The sequence below is a fragment of the Hipposideros armiger genome, unplaced genomic scaffold, assembly GCF_001890085.2.
Source record: "Hipposideros armiger isolate ML-2016 unplaced genomic scaffold, ASM189008v1 scaffold_143, whole genome shotgun sequence".
Taxonomy (NCBI): Eukaryota; Metazoa; Chordata; class Mammalia; order Chiroptera; family Hipposideridae; genus Hipposideros; species Hipposideros armiger.
In genome coordinates, this window is record NW_017731493.1 from 1,421,909 (window position 1) to 1,428,357 (window position 6,449).

At 38.9% G+C, this 6,449-nt stretch overlaps 1 protein-coding gene and 1 pseudogene across 1 annotated transcript in view; both read right to left on the reverse strand.

The window, feature by feature from the left end:
* Positions 1-6,449, reverse strand: part of HDAC9 (histone deacetylase 9) — an 820,423-nt gene that overhangs the window by 196,299 nt on the left and 617,675 nt on the right. The window lies entirely within an intron of this gene.
* On the reverse strand, positions 3,686-5,880 carry LOC109386988 (RNA-binding protein EWS pseudogene; annotated as a pseudogene).

Sequence of the window (6,449 nt, forward strand, 5' to 3'; positions counted from 1 at the left end):
CAATTTGTTTAGTTTATCAATCAGTGGTTTCAATGGACAAAAGGGCCAATATTTTAATTCCCTGAATTTTTTGAAACATGACTGGTTTTTGGACCACACTAACCAAAAAAATCAAGTATTTTTCATCATGTAAAAAGAGTCTCAGTATGAAAAGTTTCTGAAAGAAGTAGGGCAAAAAACAGCTTTTGCTTTTGTTTTTTTTTAAGAACAAGAAAAAAAACATTTTAAGAAAGATGATCATAGCCTTCTGCGAAGATAATAGCACAAAGTAATCATATGACATTATAATAATAGTAATTATAATAGTATGTTAGAATAATAGTAAGATAATAGTAATGACCAGGACCTGAGCATAGATAATACAGGTGGAAAAGATTATAGCAATAAATGTGCCATGGTAAGATCACTTTTGTCATTATTCTCACATCTAACTACAGCAGATTTGCATTCAATCAATGGTGGTTCTAACATTCTTGGAATCTTTTGGTACACACATACATTTATCCAATTAGATATATGAAATTTGAAAAAGTTTAAGAGTAGTAATGCACATTTTATAACTATTATCAAAATGTCTGGGTTTTTTGGTAGATGACTTTTAACTTTGCCCATATTATTCTTACTCTAATTGTAAAATTTATCCTTCCATTAAATTCTAATTCTTCATGGTCATACACCATAACAAGAATAGCTACCAACAATTAATTAAGTTGGTCAATTCAGTCAAAAGTAGGCAACTGAAGAAAAATTTCCAATAAAGAAATTAAATTATGTATCATTATGTATACACAATAGCACCCTGTAGAAAGAACAATAAATCAATTTACCAGACTTTTAATTTTACAACAAGTTCGTGTGTGTGTGTGTGTGTGTGTGTATGAAATTTACTGCCATATAAAATTACAAACGTGTAAAATACTTATGTTCTCCAAGTGTGTATGATATGTGTGATTTGGATACTGGTATCAGAAAGCAAAACAATGTCTTTTGCAGAGATTGAAACAAAAACGCAAGGAAACATCTGCATTATACATAAACCAGCAGGTATCAAATTTAAAGCTATCAGAGATAAAAAACAAACATAAATAAGTTGGAAGATTTTTTTTTGTATTATATAACATTTATTGTATACTTTAAATATCAAGGTGAAAATACAGCAGTAGAAAACCCTGTAAGTATCTGCTAAATTTGAGACAGAAATTTATTTCAGGAAGCAGTCTTTCCTATCTAAGTTATTTTTAAAATATCATCAGGACTTTGACTAAGAATGTAAAGTCGGTATCAATGACTGAGAAAAGCTCAGCAAGGTTTAGAGGGAAGAGAGATGTAGATAGTTAGATTCTGACGGCAGATGCAACAATTTTTAGTCGGTATGAGCTAAACCACATACGAGTAATGAAATCTGGGCAGTCCAAAGCCAAGAACCAGATGCAGGGGCTGGAAATAGGCAGATCCAATTACCATGGAGCAGGCAGTTAAAACTACAAACTAGAAATTGAAATATTAGCCATCAGCAAAGCAGATGGGCAGAATAAAAACCTAGAAGGAAGCAGATTGTGCAATGGGGTCATGACAGGCAGGACAACGAGGCAACAGGTCTTGGTTCCTGAGCAAAGACTCTGAGCAATAGGTAGGCTCACCTTTTACCTAATCTAAGAGATTTAAAGTATTTGGATATTTGCCATTTTTCAAAGGCATAAAAACAGTTTACAAGTAGACTAATTTAAAAGTTTCCAGAAAAAAGTTGGAACATTTGGTACAATAGGAGGTGAGAAGGTCAAGAAAAAGGCAGTGTCCCACAAGAGTGAACATATAACTGCCAAAGTTCTCCCTTTCTCTGAAGCTTAGATTGCCATTCATAGTGGATGTGCAGAGAGTATGTATATAAGTAACATATTTGTCCTTTGCTTAAGTTGAATAATCAAATAGAGAAATAAATCAATGTGCTCCCATTCTAATCATTGGCATTTGTTCCTTAGAAGTGAGATAAAATTTGAAACACAAGAGAATTTCAACATCCTCTCAAAAGTATATTTGTTGTTGAGATCCACTTCATTTAGAAGAAAAAAGTATGTACAAAACTTCAGTCCTGCAAAAGTAACAAAATACAGAATAAACCAAAAAAACACCATGTTTTTCTTTAAATCATTAAAGATTTTCATACATAAAGAAATTATTAAAAGAATGAAACCCTAGAGAAACAAACCCTTTCTAGCCTCTACTAGTTTTTAAATACAATACCTACCATATAATCAAATATTACAAGACATGCAAAGAAGCAAAATAATGAGTCATAATCAATAAAAAACAAGGTAATAGAAACATACTCACAAGTGATTTGGATATTAGAATTATCAGATAAAGATTTTTAAATAATTATGATAGGCATCTTAAGGAATCTGTAGGAAAAGATGGTGAAGAGAGTATAATGGTTAAGAGAAGGGGAATTTCAAAAGAGATCTGGAAGGTGTAGCAGTAACTAAACAAAAATCTTAAAAGTGAACAGAACACTGTGAAATAAAAAATATACATTTATGAATGGGATTAATGATAGCTTGGACACAACAGAAGACAAAAACAGTGAACTTGAAAATAGGTCAAGGGAAATTATCCAAATAGAAGTACAGAGAAGAAAGGAAAGACTGCAGAAAATGAACAGTGTCCTCAGAGTCCACAGTGTGAAATAATCAAACATATAATTGGAAATAAGAACCAGAGGATGTAGAGAATTGGGTAGAATAAGGTGTTTACAGAAATATTAAAGTTCTCCAAATTTTATCAAAAACAGCAAGCCACTGACACAAGAAGCTCAGTGAACTCCAAGCAGGATAAAAACAGGGAAAACCATACCTAATCACAAAGCTACTAAAAAAAAAAAAAGAAGAAGAATAAAGAATAAAATGCTTAAAGATGGAGAGAGGGAAGATGCATTCAATCATTAAATAAAGAGGTCAATGACAGCTGACTTATCATCAAACAAAAGGAAAAAAGATAACACTGGAAGAATATCTTTAAAGTTTGAAATAATGGTCAACATATAAGTCTAATCAAATGATAATATCATTCAACAATTAAAGGAAAATAAAATTTTTTTCTTATAAACAAAAGATGAATTTGTTGCCAATAGAACTGCAATACAAAGAATGCTGAAGGAAATTCTTCAGATTAATAGGAAATGATACCAGATGGAAGCCTCCACATGAATAAAGAGCAGTAGAAATATTAAATGTGTGGCCAAATATAAAAGACATTTTATAAATTATCTTTATATTTTCTCTCTCTCTCCCCCCCAACCCGTCTCCCTCCCCTTTTCACACAAACATACAAACACATAAACACTTGAACATGTTTCAAAACTTTCAACTATTACAATAAAAATAATGATAATTTACAGTGGAGATCTATAATATGCATAAAATTAACATGGATGATAAAATTAATACAGAGGGTAGGAGGAGGTAAAGAGAATTACACTGTTATTAAATTTCAATAAACATAAAACGATGCAACTCATATAAAATATATTTTATTTTATTTTATTTTATTTTTTTGACTGTTTATAAACATTTGGAATTTTATTTAAAAAACAAACAAACATCACAACCATGAACATTGTTACAGTTAGAGGCCCTCTTGCTTCTACAATGATACTGAGCATGCTCACAAGGGGTTCCCATTGTTTAGTCTTAAACAACTCTCTTTAAAAGAAGGAAAAAAAAAACTCAACACACTATCATTTAACTTGTTTTAATGTTTCTTCACAAATGGTGAAAAATCCTAAAGTACAGACAAGGAATAATCATAATGCTGTGGCCAACATTATAAATACGGAATTATAAATTTAAAACATTTTCTGGTTTAAAAAATAAATCTGGTAGTCAATGCAGCTCTGCGGGGTCTCTGTGTCTAGTAGGGCCGGTCTCTGCGTTCCTGACGGTGCTCGCCTTTATCCATTTTTTCAGGTCCTCCACACTCACCTCTTCTTCCTCCCATCTGTTCCATCAAAGGTCCAGGGGGACCTCCAGGGCCACCTCATCTTCCTCCACCAAAGCCACCTCGGTCCATGCCCCAACCGCCACGGAAGCCGCCTCTGTCTCCACCACTGCCACCTCTGAACATTCCACTGGGACGACCCCGGTCCATGAGGCCACCTCTTCCTCCCCGCATGCCGCCAGGGCCACCTCTGCCTTGGTCACCACCCGGGGGTGGAAAGGGTGGCGGGAGGAAGCCTTCAGGCTTCGGGGCCTTACAATGGTTGCATTCTGTTCTCCAGGTGAAGTTCTGGTTTCCACACCCCGGGTTGGAGCACTGTCAGTCTCCAGCTCAGTGCTGGGCATTTCCTCCTCCAGAGGGGTTCCCTCGGGAACCCCAGGGCCCTCTGCGGGGGAAGCCTCCTGTCTCCTCCACGGCCTCCCATGAGACCCATGGGTCCCCCAGGACCTCCTGGGCCCCCTGGACCTCCACTGAGCAGCGGCGACATCCCCCTGCCCTCACGGGGCGGCATCCCCACCCCGCATGCTATTCATTGGAGGTTTCTTTCGAGCAAAAGAAACTTTCAGTTTGCTCCCATCAAACCACTCCACAGCAGCCTTGGCAGTCGGCGGGTCTTCATAGGGCACTGTAGCATCACCTTTGGGCTTTCCTGCTTCCTTGTCCAAGTAAATATGGATCATGGGTTGTCCAGTTCTCTTGTTCATCTTAACCACTCCACAGTGCTTAAAGAAGTCTGCCAGAGCATCCAAAGTCACATTGTCATTTAATCCTTGCACATAAATCGCACTATTGTCAGAGTCTTCATCTGGATCGATAGGTGGGCCTAGATCAAGTTCTGGTCCTTCGTCCACGGGTCCACCAGGCTTATTGAAGCCACCTCGCTCTCCGGCGTCCATTCCACTGCGTCCTCCTCCCCACCCACCTCTGCTCAATGCCTCCACGATCAAATCCCCCCTCTTCCCCTGCCCCGGTTATCAGGGCCACTCATGCTCCGGTTCTCTCCTGGTCCAGAAAATCCTCCAGACTCCTGCCCATAAACACCCATGCTACTGGGATGGTCCTGTCGGAATGAACTCTACTGCCTGTAGCTGCTGCTCTGCTGGCTATATTGACTTGGAGCCTGGCTGTAGGACCCAGTTGGGGGGTTGGGGGGTAACTAGTGGGTGGCTGCTGCCCATAGTTGCATTGTTGACCATAGCTACTCTGCTGTCCATAGCTGCTCGGCTGCCCATAGGTGTTCTGCTGAGAGTCGCTGCTCTGATCATAACTAGTCGGCTGTGTAGAGGAACAGCTGGTAGGAGGGTAGGATGGTGGTGCGGTGCCTGGCTGCATGGGGTAGGTCCCAGGTACCTGTGGGTAACTGTAGTTACTCTGTCCATATCCCAGGCTGGGCTGGTTGTAACCCCTGTGCTAGACTGAGGTTGACTAGTCTCAGCGGGTTTGTTACCATCCTGTGATCTTGCAGGTGCAGAGGCTGCTGGCTGTTGACCATAAGCCGGGTAAGCAGGCTGAGTGCCATATGCAGACTGAGCTGCATAGGAGGTAGTTACCGTAGCAGTGGTGGTATCGTAAGCACCAGTGCCGTACCCCTGGACAGGCTGACTGTGCGCCTGGGGGACAGCTGGAGTAGTATAACCTGTGGGAGGCTGTCCATAAGAAGTTGCATAGGCTGTCTACCCATAGGTCACAGTGGTCTGAGCTTGGGTATAGCTGACATCAGTGGGCTGTCCATAGGTTCCATAACTTTGTTGCCCATATGCCTGGGTGGTCTGTGCTGGGTGGGCTGGGTGGTGTAAGCGCTGTAGCCCTGCTGGGCTGCAGCTTGGCTGTAGGTACTGTAATCCGTGGACGCCATTTTCTCTCCCTGCTTCTCGTTCTCTCAACATCCGTCTCTAAAATATATTTTATGACTAATTACAGAAAGATACCTGGGGGGAAAAATCCCCAAACAGAGACTAAGTCACACAGTTCTAAATAACTCGTGTCAAAGAAGAAGTCAAATGGGAAACTATAAAGTATTTTGAAAATAAAAACACAAGATGCCAAAATTATAGGATGCACTAAAGTATTATAGTATTTAAAAATAAATTTATAACAGTTCATAATACTGTTTTGAATACTGGAAATTTACTTAGAAAGTAGATTTCAGGTGCTCTCACCACACACACAAAAAAGCGAATACATGAGAAGAGGATGAAAATGTTAATTAGCTTGGCTGTAGTAACCACTTCACTATGTATACTCGTATGCATATCAAATCATCATGTGGTGCATCTTAAATGTATATACAAATTACCACTATCAGGAAAGAGAGATATGACAAAACTATAGATAAAATAGTAATTACTTTAGAGAATAGTTTGTTATTTTCTTATAAAGCTACATATACACTTAACCTATGTTATTTCTCTCCTAGGCATTTACTCATGAAAAATATAAATGTCCACAAACAGACC